The sequence below is a fragment of the Acipenser ruthenus genome, chromosome 23 (genome assembly GCF_902713425.1).
Source record: "Acipenser ruthenus chromosome 23, fAciRut3.2 maternal haplotype, whole genome shotgun sequence".
NCBI lineage: Eukaryota > Metazoa > Chordata > Actinopteri > Acipenseriformes > Acipenseridae > Acipenser > Acipenser ruthenus.
The window spans coordinates 10,684,814-10,707,533 of NC_081211.1; the positions used below are offsets into that span (position 1 = coordinate 10,684,814).

The 22,720-nt window shown below is 35.3% G+C and overlaps 9 non-coding genes across 9 annotated transcripts; 2 read left to right on the forward strand and 7 right to left on the reverse strand.

Annotated features, from left to right (window-relative positions):
• Positions 1 to 2,876: 2,876 nt before the first annotated feature.
• Positions 2,877 to 2,948, reverse strand: trnac-gca (transfer RNA cysteine (anticodon GCA)). The gene has a single exon. It is a non-coding gene; the product is annotated as a tRNA-Cys (tRNA).
• Positions 2,949 to 5,413: 2,465 nt separating this feature from the next.
• On the reverse strand, positions 5,414 to 5,485 carry trnac-gca (transfer RNA cysteine (anticodon GCA)). Its single transcript has one exon. It is a non-coding gene; the product is annotated as a tRNA-Cys (tRNA).
• Positions 5,486 to 7,950: 2,465 nt separating this feature from the next.
• On the reverse strand, positions 7,951 to 8,022 carry trnac-gca (transfer RNA cysteine (anticodon GCA)). The gene has a single exon. It is a non-coding gene; the product is annotated as a tRNA-Cys (tRNA).
• Positions 8,023 to 10,903: 2,881 nt separating this feature from the next.
• On the reverse strand, positions 10,904 to 10,975 carry trnac-gca (transfer RNA cysteine (anticodon GCA)). The gene has a single exon. It is a non-coding gene; the product is annotated as a tRNA-Cys (tRNA).
• Positions 10,976 to 13,466: 2,491 nt separating this feature from the next.
• On the reverse strand, positions 13,467 to 13,538 carry trnac-gca (transfer RNA cysteine (anticodon GCA)). The gene has a single exon. It is a non-coding gene; the product is annotated as a tRNA-Cys (tRNA).
• A 2,480-nt stretch (positions 13,539 to 16,018) lies between these two features.
• trnac-gca (transfer RNA cysteine (anticodon GCA)) lies at positions 16,019 to 16,090 on the reverse strand. The gene has a single exon. It is a non-coding gene; the product is annotated as a tRNA-Cys (tRNA).
• A 2,517-nt stretch (positions 16,091 to 18,607) lies between these two features.
• Positions 18,608 to 18,679, reverse strand: trnac-gca (transfer RNA cysteine (anticodon GCA)). Its single transcript has one exon. It is a non-coding gene; the product is annotated as a tRNA-Cys (tRNA).
• A 2,382-nt stretch (positions 18,680 to 21,061) lies between these two features.
• trnak-uuu (transfer RNA lysine (anticodon UUU)) lies at positions 21,062 to 21,134 on the forward strand. Its single transcript has one exon. It is a non-coding gene; the product is annotated as a tRNA-Lys (tRNA).
• Positions 21,135 to 22,456: 1,322 nt separating this feature from the next.
• trnak-uuu (transfer RNA lysine (anticodon UUU)) lies at positions 22,457 to 22,529 on the forward strand. The gene has a single exon. It is a non-coding gene; the product is annotated as a tRNA-Lys (tRNA).
• Positions 22,530 to 22,720: the final 191 nt, after the last annotated feature.

The window sequence follows — 22,720 nt, forward strand, 5'->3', positions numbered from 1 at the left end:
ACTATTTTGCCATCCTTGGCGTTCACTGTTAACCGAAAGGTTTGTGGTTTGAGCTCAAACAGGAACTCTTTTTTATATTAAACTGGCCAGCCAGATTGCCTTCCCAGGCGGCCTTCTCAAGAGAGGCCAAGCTTCTAATTTCTCCAGTTGTAAAGGGTGCGGTGGCCAAGTGGTAAAGTGTTTGGTCCCGTAAATTGAGGATCACGTCTTCAAACCCTGTCTGTACCTTGTTGCTGTCTTTGAAACACTATTTTTTGCTTCTAGCTGAAATAAAAAATGTTAACGTGCATTTTGTATTTTAATTTAGAAAAAAAAGGGGGCACTCGGATTTGAACAAGGGACCTCTTGATCTGCCGTCAAATGCTCTACCACTGAGGAATACCCCCGACTCACTAGCCTGTTCCAGCTATGCCCTTTTCTGCCAAGCACAACCAACGGTGCCGAGCTGCAGTTTCAGAAATGCAACCTATCAATGGCTAGTTATTTTTTACCTTGTGTCCCGCAGCAATATTTTTCAACAAAACATTCAAGATGTATTGTATAAGGTCCGTCAAGTAATAGAATAACACGTTGTTATACATGTATCTCTTTGAAAACACTAAGCGAAACAGATAATAATCAGAAAAAGCTTAACGTTTTTTATTTCAAGAAATTAAACTAAATACAAAATATATTGTTGAAAAAAAGAGAGAAGCTTTATGGTTTCTGAAGTACGTTATAACGTTCCCCAAAATGTTCTGAAAACAAGGACACCAAGTCCAAGATGCCACTGTAACACATTTTTTAGTGCATTTTGTTTTTATTGGAAGAGAGTCAAATACAGCCAAAAAATGTCTGGTCATGGGGGGAGCATCCCACTGAAAAACACTCGGTCCTTTAAAGGGTTTAGCAAAGGTTGGTTTGCTTGAGCGCACCCTAGAAAAGTGGTTGTTACTTTATTTTTTAATATATTAAATTGAAAGCCACAGCTTGTCTTGTCAGACGTCTTTGACAGATTATTTAAGAAGCGCCATGCTTTGCATTCTTATGACAGTCATCATTTTCATGTTACGTATTCTTCATGGTAACAGTGAAGATGCTTTCCAAGTCAATTTCTATAAATATAAGGGGACACTCTGATATTCCTTTTTATATGTTATGTCCGAGATTGGTTAAATGTAATTTTTTATTAAATGTTTCCATTAAGATTCAACTCACAGCACAACAATTTGTTATCTTATGGTGCTGCTACAGTTGTATTGATTTAAAAACTACATACTATTAGCATGTGCCTTGTTTTATGGTTACTCCTTACTCAGCAATGCGACCATAGCTTCACTCTAATATGAACTCCATTGAATGTAAAACAAAGGCCCTGTCCACACTATGCCTTTAAACCGTATTAGTTGCGTTTAAGCCGGCTTAAAAGTGCTAAATACAGTTTGCGTCCACACTACGCAGCATTTAATATCGTACTCGAGACCACCTCAGGAGGTAGTCTCGAGTCCGGTTCTAATTAGATCGCATCAGGTAGTGCGGTTTATCAGAAGTGTGGACGCTGTAATACCAAACTACATGTTTTGTGTATCCTCCAATATCCCAAAATGCTTTGTGGTATGTTTGGCGAAATACTCAGAGCAGGCGCCTGAAGGAGTTGCTATCACTGTACACTCCGCACTAGGTATTCATTTTTATGCTTCAAAAAATCTTTCAGGACATCTCTGTTAAACTAGTGGGGAAAATCGTATTTTTCTTGAATCGTACTTGTACTTGCTAGAACCAAAGTCATTGTATTTATCTTGCTCTTAACCGTATTATTACTTGTACTGTGATCCTTGAAATGTATTTTTGTTTACGACTGTAAGTCGCCCAGGATAAGGGCGGCTGCTAAGAAATAAATAAATAAATAAATAAATAAATAAATAAATAATTAATTAATAATAATAATAATAATAATAATAATGATAATAATAATAATAAATAAATAAATAAACAAAAACACAGCGTTAAATTAGGCGACTGCAAAAATGAAATGCGAGTTAAAAGTAGGATCGGGAATTAACAATTTACGTAATTTGTCAGCTCTGTTTGAAATAAAATTAAGAGGACCAGAATTAGGCTCAGGCAAGATATGAAGGTAAAAACAAAGATTGTTTTGTAATTAACAGCTTTTTCTGAGTTTAATTATAAAACGGAATCAGCTCAATTTGTTTAAAGGGACTTCACCTGATTAAAAATAAAAGCTGAAAACTTCAAGCCCTACTTGTGTGTGTGTTCGGATTTACTTTTTCCGCAATACTGGTAATATTTAATTTATGCAATATTTAATTTATGCAAACTGCAGTTACTGACAGGCTTGATAATTGAGGCAATACTGAATCTTTCAGTTAATTCTTATGAAAAAATAAATAAAAAATTGGTGTATGCTACAGCCGGTAGATGGTGTCAAGTATTAAAAAAAAAAACACTATTTGCAAAATAGTATTTACTAATTTCTATTGATAATATATTTCTGGCAACCTATTTTATGTTTGTAGTTTAAATACATTTGGAGACCACTGTTGTCTTTTTAAATATTTTCCGTGACTATGTTGCCATCCTTGGCGTTCACTGTTAACCGAAAGGTTTGTGGTTTGAGCTCAAACAGGAACTCTTTTTTATATTAAACTGGCCAGCCAGATTGCCTTTCCAGGTGGCCTTCTCAAGAGAGGCCAAGCTTCTAATTTCTCCAGTTGTAAAGGGTGCGGTGGCCAAGTGGTAAGGTGTTTGGTCCCGTAAATTGAGGATCACGTCTTCAAACCCTGTCTGTACTTGTTGCTGTCTTTGAAACACTATTTTTTGCTTCTAGCTGAAATAAAAAATGTTAACGTGCATTTTGTATTTTAATTTAGAAAAAAAGGGGGCACTCGGATTTGAACCGGGGACCTCTTGATCTGCCGTCAAATGCTCTACCACTGAGCTATACCCCCGACTCACTAGCCTGTTCCAGCTATGCCCTTTTCTGCCAAGCACAACCAACGGTGCCGAGCTGCAGTTTCAGAAATGCAACCTATCAATGGCTAGTTATTTTTTACCTTGTGTCCCGCAGCAATATTTTTCAACAAAACATTCAAGAAGTATTGTATAAGGTCCGTCAAGTAATAGAATAACACGTTGTTATACATGTATCTCTTTGAAAACACTAAGCGAAATAGATAATAATCAGAAAATGCTTAACGTTTTTTATTTCAAGAAATTAAACTAAATACAAAATATAGTGTTGAAAAAAAGAGAGAAGCTTTATGGTTTCTGAAGTACGTTATAATGTTCCCCAAAATGTTCTGAAAACAAGGACACCAAGTCCAAGATGCCACTGTAACACATTTTTTTTTTGCATTTTGTTTTTATTGGAAGAGAGTCAAATACAGCCAAAAAATGTCTGGTCATGGGGGGAGCATCCCACTGAAAAACACTCGGTCCTTTAAAGGGTTTAGCAAAGGTTGGTTTGCTTGAGCTCACCCTAGAAAAGTGGTTGTTACTTTATTTTTTAATATATTAAATTGAAAGCCACAGCTTGCCTTGTCAGACATCTTTGACAGATTATTTAAGAAGCGCCATGCTTTGCATTCTTATGACAGTCATCATTTTCATGTTACGTATTCTTCATGGTAACAGTGAAGATGCTTTCCAAGTCAATTTCTATAAATATAAGGGGACAATCTGATATTCCTTTTTACATGTTATGTCCGAGATTGGTTAAATGTAATTTTTTATTAAATGTTTCCATTAAGATTCAACTCACAGCACAACAATTTGTTATCTTATTGTGCTGCTACAGTTGTATTGATTTAAAAACTACATACTATTAGCATGTGCCTTGTTTTATGGTTACTCCTTACTCAGCAATGTGACCATAGCTTCACACTAATATGAACTCCATTGAATGTAAAACAAAGGCCCTGTCCACACTATGCCTTTAAACCGTATTAGTTGCGTTTAAGCCGGCTTAAAAGTGCTAAATATGGTTTGCGTCCACACTACGCAGCATTTAATTCCGTACTCGAGACCACCTCAGGAGGTAGTCTCGAGTCCGGTTCTAATTAGATCGCATCAGGTAGTGCGGTTTATCAGAAATGTGGACACTGTAATACCAAACTACATGTTTTGTGTATCCTCCAATATCCCAAAATGCTTTGTGGTATGTTTGGCGAAATACTCAGAGCAGGCGCCCGAAGGAGTTGCTATCACTGTACACTCCGCACTAGGTATTCATTTTTATGCTTCAAAAAATCTTTCAGGACATCTGTGTTAAACTAGTGGGGAAAATCGTATTTTTCTTGAATCGTACTTGTACTTGCTAGAACCAAAGTCATTGTATTTATCTTGCTCTTAACCGTATTATTACTTGTACTGTGATCCTTGAAATGTATTTTTGTTTACGACTGTAAGTCGCCCAGGATAAGGGCGGCTGCTAAGAAATAAATAAATAAATAAATAAATAAATAATAATAATAATAATAATAATAATAATAAATAAATAAATAAATAAACAAAAACACAGCGTTAAATTAGGCGACTGCAAAAATGAAATGCGAGTTAAAAGTAGGATCGGGAATTAACAATTTACGTAATTTGTCAGCTCTGTTTGAAATAAAATTAAGAGGACCAGAATTAGGCTCAGGCAAGATATGAAGGTAAAAACAAAGATTGTTTTGTAATTAACAGCTTTTTCTGAGTTTAATTATAAAACGGAATCAGCTCAATTTGTTTAAAGGGACTTCACCTGATTAAAAATAAAAGCTGAAAACTTCAAGCCCTACTTGTGTGTGTGTTCGGATTTACTTTTTCCGCAATACTGGTAATATTTAATTTATGCAATATTTAATTTATGCAAACTGCAGTTACTGACAGGCTTGATAATTGAGGCAATACTGAATCTTTCAGTTAATTCTTATGAAAAAATAAATAAAAAATTGGTGTATGCTACAGCCGGTAGATGGTGTCAAGTATTAAAAAAAAAAACACTATTTGCAAAATAGTATTTACTAATTTCTATTGATAATATATTTCTGGCAACCTATTTTATGTTTGTAGTTTAAATACATTTGGAGACCACTGTTGTCTTTTTAAATATTTTCCGTGACTATGTTGCCATCCTTGGCGTTCACTGTTAACCGAAAGGTTTGTGGTTTGAGCTCAAACAGGAACTCTTTTTTATATTAAACTGGCCAGCCAGATTGCCTTCCCAGGCGGCCTTCTCAAGAGAGGCCAAGCTTCTAATTTCTCCAGTTGTAAAGGGTGCGGTGGCCAAGTGGTAAGGTGTTTGGTCTCGTAAATTGAGGATCACGTCTTCAAACCCTGTCTGTACCTTGTCGCTGTCTTTGAAACACTATTTTTTGCTTCTAGCTGAAATAAAAAATGTTAACGTGCATTTTGTATTTTAATTTAGAAAAAAAGGGGGCACTCGGATTTGAACCGGGGACCTCTTGATCTGCAGTCAAATGCTCTACCACTGAGCTATACCCCCGACTCACTAGCCTATTTCAGCTATGCCCTTTTCTGCCAAGCACAACCAACGGTGCCGAGCTGCAGTTTCAGAAATGCAACCTATCAATGGCTAGTTATTTTTTACCTTGTGTCCCGCAGCAATATTTTTCAACAAAACATTCAAGAAGTATTGTATAAGGTCCGTCAAGTAATAGAATAACACGTTGTTATACATGTATCTCTTTGAAAACACTAAGCGAAATAGATAATAATCAGAAAATGCTTAACGTTTTTTATTTCAAGAAATTAAACTAAATACAAAATATAGTGTTGAAAAAAAGAGAGAAGCTTTATGGTTTCTGAAGTACGTTATAATGTTCCCCAAAATGTTCTGAAAACAAGGACACCAAGTCCAAGATGCCACTGTAACACATATTTTTTTTGCATTTTGTTTTTATTGGAAGAGAGTCAAATACAGCCAAAAAATGTCTGGTCATGGGGGGAGCATCCCACTGAAAAACACTCGGTCCTTTAAAGGGTTTAGCAAAGGTTGGTTTGCTTGAGCTCACCCTAGAAAAGTGGTTGTTACTTTATTTTTTAATATATTAAATTGAAAGCCACAGCTTGCCTTGTCAGACATCTTTGACAGATTATTTAAGAAGCGCCATGCTTTGCATTCTTATGACAGTCATCATTTTCATGTTACGTATTCTTCATGGTAACAGTGAAGATGCTTTCCAAGTCAATTTCTATAAATATAAGGGGACAATCTGATATTCCTTTTTACATGTTATGTCCGAGATTGGTTAAATGTAATTTTTTATTAAATGTTTCCATTAAGATTCAACTCACAGCACAACAATTTGTTATCTTATTGTGCTGCTACAGTTGTATTGATTTAAAAACTACATACTATTAGCATGTGCCTTGTTTTATGGTTACTCCTTACTCAGCAATGTGACCATAGCTTCACACTAATATGAACTCCATTGAATGTAAAACAAAGGCCCTGTCCACACTATGCCTTTAAACCGTATTAGTTGCGTTTAAGCCGGCTTAAAAGTGCTAAATATGGTTTGCGTCCACACTACGCAGCATTTAATTCCGTACTCGAGACCACCTCAGGAGGTAGTCTCGAGTCCGGTTCTAATTAGATCGCATCAGGTAGTGCGGTTTATCAGAAATGTGGACACTGTAATACCAAACTACATGTTTTGTGTATCCTCCAATATCCCAAAATGCTTTGTGGTATGTTTGGCGAAATACTCAGAGCAGGCGCCCGAAGGAGTTGCTATCACTGTACACTCCGCACTAGGTATTCATTTTTATGCTTCAAAAAATCTTTCAGGACATCTGTGTTAAACTAGTGGGGAAAATCGTATTTTTCTTGAATCGTACTTGTACTTGCTAGAACCAAAGTCATTGTATTTATCTTGCTCTTAACCGTATTATTACTTGTACTGTGATCCTTGAAATGTATTTTTGTTTACGACTGTAAGTCGCCCAGGATAAGGGCGGCTGCTAAGAAATAAATAAATAAATAAATAAATAAATAATAATAATAATAATAATAATAATAATAAATAAATAAATAAATAAACAAAAACACAGCGTTAAATTAGGCGACTGCAAAAATGAAATGCGAGTTAAAAGTAGGATCGGGAATTAACAATTTACGTAATTTGTCAGCTCTGTTTGAAATAAAATTAAGAGGACCAGAATTAGGCTCAGGCAAGATATGAAGGTAAAAACAAAGATTGTTTTGTAATTAACAGCTTTTTCTGAGTTTAATTATAAAACGGAATCAGCTCAATTTGTTTAAAGGGACTTCACCTGATTAAAAATAAAAGCTGAAAACTTCAAGCCCTACTTGTGTGTGTGTTCGGATTTACTTTTTCCGCAATACTGGTAATATTTAATTTATGCAATATTTAATTTATGCAAACTGCAGTTACTGACAGGCTTGATAATTGAGGCAATACTGAATCTTTCAGTTAATTCTTATGAAAAAATAAATAAAAAATTGGTGTATGCTACAGCCGGTAGATGGTGTCAAGTATTAAAAAAAAAAACACTATTTGCAAAATAGTATTTACTAATTTCTATTGATAATATATTTCTGGCAACCTATTTTATGTTTGTAGTTTAAATACATTTGGAGACCACTGTTGTCTTTTTAAATATTTTCCGTGACTATGTTGCCATCCTTGGCGTTCACTGTTAACCGAAAGGTTTGTGGTTTGAGCTCAAACAGGAACTCTTTTTTATATTAAACTGGCCAGCCAGATTGCCTTCCCAGGCGGCCTTCTCAAGAGAGGCCAAGCTTCTAATTTCTCCAGTTGTAAAGGGTGCGGTGGCCAAGTGGTAAGGTGTTTGGTCTCGTAAATTGAGGATCACGTCTTCAAACCCTGTCTGTACCTTGTCGCTGTCTTTGAAACACTATTTTTTGCTTCTAGCTGAAATAAAAAATGTTAACGTGCATTTTGTATTTTAATTTAGAAAAAAAGGGGGCACTCGGATTTGAACCGGGGACCTCTTGATCTGCAGTCAAATGCTCTACCACTGAGCTATACCCCCGACTCACTAGCCTATTTCAGCTATGCCCTTTTCTGCCAAGCACAACCAACGGTGCCGAGCTGCAGTTTCAGAAATGCAACCTATCAATGGCTAGTTATTTTTTACCTTGTGTCCCGCAGCAATATTTTTCAACAAAACATTCAAGAAGTATTGTATAAGGTCCGTCAAGTAATAGAATAACACGTTGTTATACATGTATCTCTTTGAAAACACTAAGCGAAATAGATAATAATCAGAAAATGCTTAACGTTTTTTATTTCAAGAAATTAAACTAAATACAAAATATAGTGTTGAAAAAAAGAGAGAAGCTTTATGGTTTCTGAAGTACGTTATAACGTTCCCCAAAATGTTCTGAAAACAAGGACACCAAGTCCAAGATGCCACTGTAACACATTTTTTAGTGCATTTTGTTTTTATTGGAAGAGAGTCAAATACAGCCAAAAAATGTCTGGTCATGGGGGGAGCATCCCACTGAAAAACACTCGGTCCTTTAAAGGGTTTAGCAAAGGTTGGTTTGCTTGAGCTCACCCTAGAAAAGTGGTTGTTACTTTATTTTTTAATATATTAAATTGAAAGCCACAGCTTGTCTTGTCATATGTCTTTGACAGATTATTTAAGAAGCGCCATGCTTTGCATTCTTATGACAGTCATCATTTTCATGTTACGTATTCTTCATGGTAACAGTGAAGATGCTTTCCAAGTCAATTTCTATAAATATAAGGGGACACTCTGATATTCCTTTTTACATGTTATGTCCGAGATTGGTTAAATGTAATTTTTTATTAAATGTTTCCATTAAGATTCAACTCACAGCACAACAATTTGTTATCTTATGGTGCTGCTACAGTTGTATTGATTTAAAAACTACATACTATTAGCATGTGCCTTGTTTTATGGTTACTCCTTACTCAGCAATGCGACCATAGCTTCACTCTAATATGAACTCCATTGAATGTAAAACAAAGGCCCTGTCCACACTATGCCTTTAAACCGTATTAAGAACATAAGAACATAAGAAAGTTTACAAACGAGAGGAGGCCATTCAGCCCATCTTGCTCGTTTGGTTGTTAGTAGCTTATTGATCCCAGAATCTCATCAAGCAGCTTCTTGAAGGATCCCAGGGTGTCAGCTTCAACAACATTACTGGGGAGTTGGTTCCAGACCCTCACAATTCTCTGTGTAAAAAAGTGCCTCCTATTTTCTGTTCTGAATGCCCCTTTATCTAATCTCCATTTATGACCCCTGGTACTTTTTTCTTTTTTCAAGTCAAAGAAGTCCCCCGGGTTGACATTGTCTATACCTTTTAGGATTTTGAATGTTTGAATCAGATCGCCGCGTAGTCTTCTTTGTTCAAGACTGAATAGATTCAATTCTTTTAGCCTGTCTGCATACGACATGCCTTTTAGTTGCGTTTAAGCCGGCTTAAAAGTGCTAAATACGGTTTGCGTCCACACTACGCAGCATTTAATTCCGTACTCGAGACCACCTCAGGAGGTAGTCTCGAGTCCGGTTCTAATTAGATCGCATCAGGTAGTGCGGTTTATCAGAAATGTGGACACTGTAATACCAAACTACATGTTTTGTGAATCCTCCAATATCCCAAAATGCTTTGTGGTATGTTTGGCGAAATACTCAGAGCAGGCGCCCGAAGGAGTTGCTATCACTGTACACTCCGCACTAGGTATTCATTTTTATGCTTCAAAAAATCTTTCAGGACATCTGTGTTAAACTAGTGGGGAAAATCGTATTTTTCTTGAATCGTACTTGTACTTGCTAGAACCAAAGTCATTGTATTTATCTTGCTCTTAACCGTATTATTACTTGTACTGTGATCCTTGAAATGTATTTTTGTTTACGACTGTAAGTCGCCCAGGATAAGGGCGGCTGCTAAGAAATAAATAAATAAATAAATAAATAATAATAATAATAATAATAATAATAATAATAATAATTAATAAATAAATAAATAAATAAATAAATAAACAAAAACACAGCGTTAAATTAGGCGACTGCAAAAATGAAATGCGAGTTAAAAGTAGGATCGGGAATTAACAATTTACGTAATTTGTCAGCTCTGTTTGAAATAAAATTAAGAGGACCAGAATTAGGCTCAGGCAAGATATGAAGGTAAAAACAAAGATTGTTTTGTAATTAACAGCTTTTTCTGAGTTTAATTATAAAACGGAATCAGCTCAATTTGTTTAAAGGGACTTCACCTGATTAAAAATAAAAGCTGAAAACTTCAAGCCCTAGTTTTGTGTGTGTTCGGATTTACTTTTTCTGCAATACTGGTAATATTTAATTTATGCAATATTTAATTTATGCAAACTGCAGTTACTGACAGGCTTGATAATTGAGGCAATACTGAATCTTTCAGTTAATTCTTATGAAAAAATAAATAAAAAATTGGTGTATACTACAGCCGGTAGATGGTGTCAAGTATTAAAAAAAAAAACACTATTTGCAAAATAGTATTTACTAATTTCTATTGATAATATATTTCTGGCAACCTATTTTATGTTTGTAGTTTAAATACATTTGGAGACCACTGTTGTCTTTTTAAATATTTTCCGTGACTATGTTGCCATCCTTGGCGTTCACTGTTAACCGAAAGGTTTGTGGTTTGAGTTCAAACAGGAACTCTTTTTTATATTAAACTGGCCAGCCAGATTGCCTTCCCAGGCGGCCTTCTTAAGAGAGGCCAAGCTTCTAATTTCTCCAGTTGTAAAGGGTGCGGTGGCCAAGTGGTAAGGTGTTTGGTCCCGTAAATTGAGGATCACGTCTTCAAACCCTGTCTGTACCTTGTTGCTGTCTTTGAAACACTATTTTTTGCTTCTAGCTGAAATAAAAAATGTTAACATGCATTTTAATTTAGAAAAAAAGGGGGCACTCGGATTTGAGCCAGGGACCTCTTGATCTGCAGTCAAATGCTCTACCACTGAGCAATACCCCCGACTCACTAGCCTATTCCAGCTATGCCCTTTTCTGCCAAGCACAACCAACGGTGCCGAGCTGCAGTTTCAGAAATGCAACCTATCAATGGCTAGTTATTTTTTACCTTGTGTCCCGCAGCAATATTTTTCAACAAAACATTCAAGAAGTATTGTATAAGGTCCGTCAAGTAATAGAATAACACGTTGTTATACATGTATCTCTTTGAAAACACTAAGCGAAATAGATAATAATCAGAAAATGCTTAACGTTTTTTATTTCAAGAAATTAAACTAAATACAAAATATAGTGTTGAAAAAAAGAGAGAAGCTTTATGGTTTCTGAAGTACGTTATAACGTTCCCCAAAATGTTCTGAAAACAAGGACACCAAGTCCAAGATGCCACTGTAACACATTTTTTAGTGCATTTTGTTTTTATTGGAAGAGAGTCAAATACAGCCAAAAAATGTCTGGTCATGGGGGGAGCATCCCACTGAAAAACACTCGGTCCTTTAAAGGGTTTAGCAAAGGTTGGTTTGCTTGAGCTCACCCTAGAAAAGTGGTTGTTACTTTATTTTTTAATATATTAAATTGAAAGCCACAGCTTGCCTTGTCAGACGTCTTTGACAGATTATTTAAGAAGCGCCATGCTTTGCATTCTTATGACAGTCATCATTTTCATGTTACGTATTCTTCATGGTAACAGTGAAGATGCTTTCCAAGTCAATTTCTATAAATATAAGGGGACACTCTGATATTCCTTTTTACATGTTATGTCCGAGATTGGTTAAATGTAATTTTTTATTAAATGTTTCCATTAAGATTCAACTCACAGCACAACAATTTGTTATCTTATGGTGCTGCTACAGTTGTATTGATTTAAAAACTACATACTATTAGCATGTGCCTTGTTTTATGGTTACTCCTTACTCAGCAATGCGACCATAGCTTCACTCTAATATGAACTCCATTGAATGTAAAACAAAGGCCCTGTCAACACTATGCCTTTAAACCGTATTAGTTGCGTTTAAGCCGGCTTAAAAGTGCTAAATACAGTTTGCGTCCACACTACGCAGCATTTAATTCCGTACTCGAGACCACCTCAGGAGGTAGTCTCGAGTCCGGTTCTAATTAGATCGCATCAGGTAGTGCGGTTTATCAGAAATGTGGACACTGTAATACCAAACTACATGTTTTGTGTATCCTCCAATATCCCAAAATGCTTTGTGGTATGTTTGGCGAAATACTCAGAGCAGGCGCCCGAAGGAGTTGCTATCACTGTACACTCCGCACTAGGTATTCATTTTTATGCTTCAAAAAATCTTTCAGGACATCTCTGTTAAACTAGTGGGGAAAATCGTATTTTTCTTGAATCGTACTTGTACTTGCTAGAACCAAAGTCATTGTATTTATCTTGCTCTTAACCGTATTATTACTTGTACTGTGATCCTTGAAATGTATTTTTGTTTACGACTGTAAGTCGCCCAGGATAAGGGCGGCTGCTAAGAAATAAATAAATAAATAAATAAATAATAATAATAATAATAATAATAATAATAATAATAATAATAATAATTAATAAATAAATAAATAAATAAATAAATAAACAAAAACACAGCGTTAAATTAGGCGATTGCAAAAATGAAATGCGAGTTAAAAGTAGGATCGGGAATTAGCAATTTACGTAATTTGTCAGCTCTGTTTGAAATAAAATTAAGAGGACCAGAATTAGGCTCAGGCAAGATATGAAGGTAAAAACAAAGATTGTTTTGTAATTAACAGCTTTTTCTGAGTTTAATTATAAAACGGAATCAGCTCAATTTGTTTAAAGGGACTTCACCTGATTAAAAATAAAACCTGAAAACTTCAAGCCCTACTTGTGTGTGTGTTCGGATTTACTTTTTCCGCAATACTGGTAATATTTAATTTATGCAATATTTAATTTATGCAAACTGCAGTTACTGACAGGCTTGATAATTGAGGCAATACTGAATCTTTCAGTTAATTCTTATGAAAAAATAAATAAAAAATTGGTGTATGCTACAGCCGGTAGATGGTGTCAAGTATTAAAAAAAAAAACACTATTTGCAAAATAGTATTTACTAATTTCTATTGATAATATATTTCTGGCAACCTATTTTATGTTCGTATTTTAAATACATTTGGAGACCACTGTTGTCTTTTTAAATATTTTCCGTGACTATGTTGCCATCCTTGGCGTTCACTGTTAACCGAGAGGTTTGTGGTTTGAGCTCAAACAGGAACTCTTTTTTATATTAAACTGGCCAGCCAGATTGCCTTCCCAGGCGGCCTTCTCAAGAGAGGCCAAGCTTCTAATTTCTCCAGTTGTAAAGGGTGCGGTGGCCAAGTGGTAAGGTGTTTGGTCCCGTAAATTGAGGATCACGTCTTCAAACCCTGTCTGTACCTTGTTGCTGTCTTTGAAACACTATTTTTTGCTTCTAGCTGAAATAAAAAATGTTAACGTGCATTTTGTATTTTAATTTAGAAAAAAAAGGGGGCACTCGGATTTGAACCAGGGACCTCTTGATCTGCAGTCAAATGCTCTACCACTGAGCTATACCCCCGACTCACTAGCCTATTCCAGCTATGCCCTTTTCTGCCAAGCACAACCAACGGTGCCGAGCTGCAGTTTCAGAAATGCAACCTATCAATGGCTAGTTATTTTTTACCTTGTGTCCTGCAGCAATATTTTTCAACAAAACATTCAAGATGTATTGTATAAGGTCCGTCAAGTAATAGAATAACACGTTGTTATACATGTATCTCTTTGAAAACACTAAGCGAAACAGATAATAATCAGAAAATGCTTAACGTTTTTTATTTCAAGAAATTAAACTAAATACAAAATATAGTGTTGAAAAAAAGAGAGAAGCTTTATGGTTTCTGAAGTACGTTATAACGTTCCCCAAAATGTTCTGAAAACAAGGACACCAAGTCCAAGATGCCACTGTAACACATTTTTTAGTGCATTTTGTTTTTATTGGAAGAGAGTCAAATACAGCCAAAAAATGTCTGGTCATGGGGGGAGCATCCCACTGAAAAACACTCGGTCCTTTAAAGGGTTTAGCAAAGGTTGGTTTGCTTGAGCTCACCCTAGAAAAGTGGTTGTTACTTTATTTTTTAATATATTAAATTGAAAGCCACAGCTTGCCTTGTCAGACGTCTTTGACAGATTATTTAAGAAGCGCCATGCTTTGCATTCTTATGACAGTCATCATTTTCATGTTACGTATTCTTCATGGTAACAGTGAAGATGCTTTCCAAGTCAATTTCTATAAATATAAGGGGACACTCTGATATTCCTTTTTACATGTTATGTCCGAGATTGGTTAAATGTAATTTTTTATTAAATGTTTCCATTAAGATTCAACTCACAGCACAACAATTTGTTATCTTATGGTGCTGCTACAGTTGTATTGATTTAAAAACTACATACTATTAGCATGTGCCTTGTTTTATGGTTACTCCTTACTCAGCAATGCGACCATAGCTTCACTCTAATATGAACTCCATTGAATGTAAAACAAAGGCCCTGTCCACACTATGCCTTTAAACCGTATTAGTTGCTTTTAAGCCGGCTTAAAAGTGCTAAATACGGTTTGCGTCCACACTACGCAGCATTTAATTCCGTACTCGAGACCACCTCAGGAGGTAGTCTCGAGTCCGGTTCTAATTAGATCGCATCAGGTAGTGCGGTTTATCAGAAATGTGGACACTGTAATACCAAACTACATGTTTTGTGTATCCTCCAATATCCCAAAATGCTTTGTGGTATGTTTGGCGAAATACTCAGAGCAGGCGCCCGAAGGAGTTGCTATCACTGTACACTCCGCACTAGGTATTCATTTTTATGCTTCAAAAAATCTTTCAGGACATCTGTGTTAAACTAGTGGGGAAAATCGTATTTTTCTTGAATCGTACTTGTACTTGCTAGAACCAAAGTCATTGTATTTATCTTGCTCTTAACCGTATTATTACTTGTACTGTGATCCTTGAAATGTATTTTTGTTTACGACTGTAAGTCGCCCAGGATAAGGGCGGCTGCTAAGAAATAAATAAATAAATAAATAAATAAATAAATAAATAAATAAATAATAATAATAATAAATAAATAAATAAATAAATAAATAAATAAATAAACAAAAACACAGCGTTAAATTAGGCGACTGCAAAAATGAAATGCGAGTTAAAAGTAGGATCGGGAATGAACAAATTACGTAATTTGTCAGCTCTGTTTTAAATAAAATTAAGAGGACCAGAATTAGGCTCAGGCAAGATATGAAGGTAAAAACAAAGATTGTTTTGTAATTAACAGCTTTTTCTGAGTTTAATTATAAAACAGAATCAGCTCAATTTGTTTAAAGGGACTTCACCTGATTAAAAATAAAACCTGAAAACTTCAAGCCCTACTTGTGTGTGTGTTCGGATTTACTTTTTCCGCAATACTGGTAATATTTAATTTATGCAATATTTAATTTATGCAAACTGCAGTTACTGACAGGCTTGATAATTGAGGCAATACTGAATCTTTCAGTTAATTCTTATGAAAAAATAAATAAAAAATTGGTGTATGCTACAGCCGGTAGATGGTGTCAAGTATTAAAAAAAAAATACTATTTGCAAAATAGTATTTACTAATTTCTATTGATAATATATTTCTGGCAACCTATTTTATGTTTGTATTTTAAATACATTTGGAGACCACTGTTGTCTTTTTAAATATTTTCCGTGACTATGTTGCCATCCTTGGCGTTCACTGTTAACCGAAAGGTTTGTGGTTTGAGCTCAAACAGGAACTCTTTTTTGTATTAAACTGGCCAGCCAGATTGCCTTCCCAGGCGGCCTTCTCAAGAGAGGCCAAGCTTCTAATTTCTCCAGTTGTAAAGGGTGCGGTGGCCAAGTGGTAAGGTGTTTGGTCCCGTAAATTGAGGATCACGTCTTCAAACCCTGTCTGTACCTTGTTGCTGTCTTTGAAACACTATTTTTTGCTTCTAGCTGAAATAAAAAATGTTAACGTGCATTTTGTATTTTAATTTAGAAAAAAAGGGGGCACTCGGATTTGAACCGGGGACCTCTTGATCTGCAGTCAAATGCTCTACCACTGAGCTATACCCCCAACTCACTAGCCTATTCCAGCTATGCCCTTTTCTGCCAAGCACAACCAACGGTGCCGAGCTGCAGTTTCAGAAATGCAACCTATCAATGGCTAGTTATTTTTTACCTTGTGTCCCGCAGCAATATTTTTCAACAAAACATTCAAGAAGTATTGTATAAGGTCCGTCAAGTAATAGAATAACACGTTGTTATACATGTATCTCTTTGAAAACACTAAGCGAAATAGATAATAATCAGAAAATGCTTAACGTTTTTTATTTCAAGAAATTAAACTAAATACAAATATAGTGTTGAAAAAAAGAGAGAAGCTTTATGGTTTCTGAAGTACATTATAACGTTCCCCAAAATGTTCTGAAAACAAGGACACCAAGTCCAAGATGCCACTGTAACACATTTTTTAGTGCATTTTGTTTTTATTGGAAGAGAGTCAAATACAGCCAAAAAATGTCTGGTCATGGGGGGAGCATCCCACTGAAAAACACTCGGTCCTTTAAAGGGTTTAGCAAAGGTTGGTTTGCTTGAGCTCACCCTAGAAAAGTGGTTGTTACTTTATTTTTTAATATATTAAATTGAAAGCCACAGCTTGCCTTGTCAGACGTCTTTGACAGATTATTTAAGAAGCGCCATGCTTTGCATTCTTATGACAGTCATCATTTTCATGTTACGTATTCTTCATGGTAACAGTGAAGATGCTTTCCAAGTCAATTTCTATAAATATAAGGGGACACTCTGATATTCCTTTTTACATGTTATGTCCGAGATTGGTTAAATGTAATTTTTTATTAAATGTTTCCATTAAGATTCAACTCACAGCACAACAATTTGTTATCTTATGGTGCTGCTACAGTTGTATTGATTTAAAAACTACATACTATTAGCATGTGCCTTGTTTTATGGTTACTCCTTACTCAGCAATGCGACCATAGCTTCACTCTAATATGAACTCCATTGAATGTAAAACAAAGGCCCTGTCCACACTATGCCTTTAAACCGTATTAGTTGCTTTTAAGCCGGCTTAAAAGTGCTAAATACGGTTTGCGTCCACACTACGCAGCATTTAATTCCGTACTCGAGACCACCTCAGGAGGTAGTCTCGAGTCCGGTTCTAATTAGATCGCATCAGGTAGTGCGGTTTATCAGAAATGTGGACACTGTAATACCAAACTACATGTTTTGTGTATCCTCCAATATCCCAAAATGCTTTGTGGTATGTTTGGCGAAATACTCAGAGCAGGCGCCCGAAGGAGTTGCTATCACTGTACACTCCGCACTAGGTATTCATTTTTATGCTTCAAAAAATCTTTCAGGACATCTGTGTTAAACTAGTGGGGAAAATCGTATTTTTCTTGAATCGTACTTGTACTTGCTAGAACCAAAGTCATTGTATTTATCTTGCTCTTAACCGTATTATTACTTGTACTGTGATCCTTGAAATGTATTTTTGTTTACGACTGTAAGTCGCCCAGGATAAGGGCGGCTGCTAAGAAATAAATAAATAAATAAATAAATAAATAAATAAATAATAATAATAATAATAATAATAATAATAATAATAATAATAATAATAACAATAATAATAATAATAATAAATAAATAAATAAATAAATAAATAAACAAAAACACAGCTTTAAATTAGGCGACTGCAAAAATGAAATGCGAGTTAAAAGTAGGATCGGGAATGAACAAATTACGTAATTTGTCAGCTCTGTTTTAAATAAAATTAAGAGGACCAGAATTAGGCTCAGGCAAGATATGAAGGTAAAAACAAAGATTGTTTTGTAATTAACAGCTTTTTCTGAGTTTAATTATAAAACAGAATCAGCTCAATTTGTTTAAAGGGACTTCACCTGATTAAAAATAAAAGCTGAAAACTTCAAGCCCTACTTGTGTGTGTGTTCGGATTTACTTTTTCCGCAATACTGGTAATATTTAATTTATGCAATATTTAATTTATGCAAACTGCAGTTACTGACAGGCTTGATAATTGAGGCAATACTGAATCTTTCAGTTAATTCTTATGAAAAAATAAATAAAAAATTGGTGTATGCTACAGCCGGTAGATGGTGTCAAGTATTAAAAAAAAAATACTATTTGCAAAATAGTATTTACTAATTTCTATTGATAATATATTTCTGGCAACCTATTTTATGTTTGTATTTTAAATACATTTGGAGACCACTGTTGTCTTTTTAAATATTTTCCGTGACTATGTTGCCATCCTTGGCGTTCACTGTTAACCGAAAGGTTTGTGGTTTGAGCTCAAACAGGAACTCTTTTTTATATTAAACTGGCCAGCCAGATTGCCTTCCCAGGCGGCCTTCTCAAGAGAGGCCAAGCTTCTAATTTCTCCAGTTGTAAAGGGTGCGGTGGCCAAGTGGTAAGGTGTTTGGTCCCGTAAATTGGGGATCACATCTTCAAACCCTGTCTGTAGCTTGTTGCTGTCTTTGAAACACTATTTTTTGCTTCTAGCTGAAATAAAAAATGTTAACGTGCATTTTGTACTTTAATTTAGAAAAAAAGGGGGCACTCGGATTTGAACCGGGGACCTCTTGATCTGCAGTCAAATGCTCTACCACTGAGCTATACCCCCGACTCACTAGCCTATTCCAGCTATGCCCTTTTCTGCCAAGCACAACCAACGGTGCCGAGCTGCAGTTTCAGAAATGCAACCTATCAATGGCTAGTTATTTTTTACCTTGTGTCCCGCAGCAATATTTTTCAACAAAACATTCAAGAAGTATTGTATAAGGTCCGTCAAGTAATAGAATAACACGTTGTTATACATGTATCTCTTTGAAAACACTAAGCGAAATAGATAATAATCAGAAAATGCTTAAAGTTTTTTATTTCAAGAAATTAAACTAAATAAAAAATATAGTGTTGAAAAAAAGAGAGAAGCTTTATGGTTTCTGAAGTACGTTATAACGTTCCCCAAAATGTTCTGAAAACAAGGACACCAAGTCCAAGATGCCACTGTAACACATTTTTTAGTGCATTTTGTTTTTATTGGAAGAGAGTCAAATACAGCCAAAAAATGTCTGGTCATGGGGGGAGCATCCCACTGAAAAACACTCGGTCCTTTAAAGGGTTTAGCAAAGGTTGGTTTGCTTGAGCTCACCCTAGAAAAGTGGTTGTTACTTTATTTTTTAATATATTAAATTGAAAGCCACAGCTTGCCTTGTCAGACGTCTTTGACAGATTATTTAAGAAGCGCCATGCTTTGCATTCTTATGACAGTCATCATTTTCATGTTACGTATTCTTCATGGTAACAGTGAAGATGCTTTCCAAGTCAATTTCTATAAATATAAGGGGACACTCTGATATTCCTTTTTACATGTTATGTCCGAGATTGGTTAAATGTAATTTTTTATTAAATTTTTCCATTAAGATTCAACTCACAGCACAACAATTTGTTATCTTATGGTGCTGCTACAGTTGTATTGATTTAAAAACTACATACTATTAGCATGTGCCTTGTTTTATGGTTACTCCTTACTCAGCAATGCGACCATAGCTTCACTCTAATATGAACTCCATTGAATGTAAAACAAAGGCCCTGTCCACACTATGCCTTTAAACCGTATTAGTTGCGTTTAAGCCGGCTTAAAAGTGCTAAATACGGTTTGCGTCCACACTACGCAGCATTTAATACCGTACTCGAGACCACCTCAGGAGGTAGTCTCGAGTCCGGTTCTAATTAGATCGCATCAGGTAGTGTGGTTTATCAGAAATGTGGACACTGTAATACCAAACTACATGTTTTGTGTATCCTCCAATATCCCAAAATGCTTTGTGGTATGTTTGGCGAAATACTCAGAGCAGGCGCCCGAAGGAGTTGCTATCACTATACACTAGACGACCCGGAATGTTGAGCTGTTTGGTTTTTTCTTTCTTTCTTTCTTTCTTTCTTTCTTTCTTACTTTCTTTTTTACCCTTTCCCAATTTTGGAAAAAATGCAAAAAATAAAACCTTCCCTGGAGGTGAATCAAACCAGGCCACAGAGGTTAGAGCACCGAATGCTAACCACTAGACGACCAGGAATGTTGAGCTATTTGATTTTTTCTTTCTTTATCTTTTTCTTTTTCTTTCTTTCTTTCTTTCTTTCTTTCTTTCTTTCTTTCTTTCTTTCTTTCTTTCTTTCTTTTCTTTTTTTATTCTTTCTTTCTTTCTTTCTTTCTTTCTTTCTTTTTTACCCTTTCCCAATTTTGGAAAAAATGCAAAAAATAAAACCTTCCCTGGAAGTGAATCAAACCAGGCCACAGAGGTTAGAGCACCGAATGCTAACCACTAGACGACCCGGAATGTTGAGCTGTTTGATTTTTTCTTTCTTTATCTTTTTCTTTTTCTTTTTCTTTCTTTCTTTCTTTCTTTCTTTCTTTCTTTCTTTCTTTCTTTCTTTCTTTCTTTCTTTCTTTCTTTCTTTCTTTCTTTTCTTTTCTTTTTTCATTCTTTCTTTCTTTCTTTCTTTCTTTCTTTCTTTTTTACCCTTTCCCAATTTTGGAAAAAATGCAAAAAATAAAACCTTCCCTGGAAGTGAATCAAACCAGGCCACAGAGGTTAGAGCACCGAATGCTAACCACTAGACGACCCGGAATGTTGAGCTGTTTGATTTTTTCTTTCTTTATCTTTTTCTTTTTCTTTCTTTCTTTCTTTCTTTCTTTCTTTCTTTCTTTCTTTCTTTCTTTCTTTCTTTCTTTCTTTCTTTCTTTCTTTTTTACCCTTTCCCAATTTTGGAAAAAATGCAAAAAATAAAACCTTCCCTGGAAGTGAATCAAACCAGGCCACAGAGGTTAGAGCACCGAATGCTAACCACTAGACGACCCGGAATGTTGAGCTATTTGTTTTTTTCTTTCTTTATCTTTTTCTTTTTCTTTCTTTTTCTTTTTCTTTCTTTCTTTTTCTTTTTTTTCTTTTTTTTATTCTTTCTGTATATCTTTTTTTCTGCCCAAGTAAGCGTTTTTATTTAATGAGCCCGGATAGCTCAGTCGGTAGAGCATCAGACTTTTAATCTGAGGGTACAGGGTTCAAGTCCCTGTTTGGGCGAGGCTTTTTTTTTTTAACCTTCCCCACTTTGTTGGAGAAAATGCAAAAAAAAAACCTTCCCTGGAAGTGAATCAAACCAGTCCACAGCGGTTAGAGCACCGAATGCTAACCACTAGACGACCAGGAATGTTGAGCTGTTTGATTTTTTCTTTCTTTATCTTTTTCTTTTTCTTTCTTTCTTTCTTTCTTTCTTTCTTTCTTTTTTAACCTTTCCCAATTTTGGAAAAAATGCAAAAAATAAAACCTTCCCTGGAAGTGAATCAAACCAGGCCACAGAGGTTAGAGCACCGAATGCTAACCACTAGACGACCCGGAATGTTGAGCTGTTTGATTTTTTCTTTCTTTCTTTCTTTCTTTCTTTTTCTTTCTTTTTTTTTTACCCTTTCCCAATTTTGGAAAAAATGCAAAAAATAAAACCTTCCCTGGAGGTGAATCAAACCAGGCCACAGAGATTAGATTACCGAATGCTAACCACTAGACTACCAGGAATGTTAAGCTATTTAATTTTTTCTTTATCTTTTTCTTTCTTTCTTTCTTTCTTTCTTTCTTTCTTTCTTTCTTTCTTTCTTTCTTTTTTACCCTTTCCCAATTTTGGAAAAAATGCAAAAAATAAAACCTTCCCTGGAAGTGAATCAAACCAGGCCACAGAGGTTAGAGCACCGAATGCTAACCACTAGACGACCCGGAATGTTGAGCTGTTTGATTTTTTCTTTCTTTATCTTTTTCTTTTTCTTTCTTTCTTTCTTTCTTTCTTTCTTTCTTTCTTTCTTTCTTTCTTTCTTTCTTTCTTTCTTTCTTTCTTTCTTTTCTTTTCTTTTTTTATTCTTTCTTTCTTTCTTTCTTTCTTTCTTTCTTTCTTTTTTACCCTTTCCCAATTTTGGAAAAAATGCAAAAAATAAAACCTTCCCTGGAAGTGAATCAAACCAGGCCACAGAGGTTAGAGCACCGAATGCTAACCACTAGACGACCCGGAATGTTGAGCTGTTTGATTTTTTCTTTCTTTATCTTTTTCTTTTTCTTTCTTTCTTTCTTTCTTTCTTTCTTTCTTTCTTTCTTTCTTTCTTTCTTTTTTACCCTTTCCCAATTTTGGAAAAAATGCAAAAAATAAAACCTTCCCTGTAAGTGAATCAAACCAGGCCACAGAGGTTAGAGCACCGAATGCTAACCACTAGACGACCCGGAATGTTGAGCTATTTGTTTTTTTCTTTCTTTATCTTTTTCTTTTTCTTTCTTTTTCTTTCTTTCTTTCTTTTCTTTTTTTTCTTTTTTTATTCTTTCTGTATATCTTTTTTTCTGCCCAAGTAAGCGTTTTTATTTAATTAGCCTGGATAGCTCAGTCGGTAGAGCATCAGACTTTTAATCTGAGGGTACAGGGTTCAAGTCCCTGTTTGGGCGAGGCTATTTTTTTTAACCTTCCCCACTTTGTTGGAGAAAATGCAAAAAAAAAACCTTCCCTGGAAGTGAATCAAACCAGTCCACAGCGGTTAGAGCACCGAATGCTAACCACTAGACGACCAGGAATGTTGAGCTGTTTGATTTTTTCTTTCTTTATCTTTTTCTTTTTCTTTCTTTCTTTCTTTCTTTCT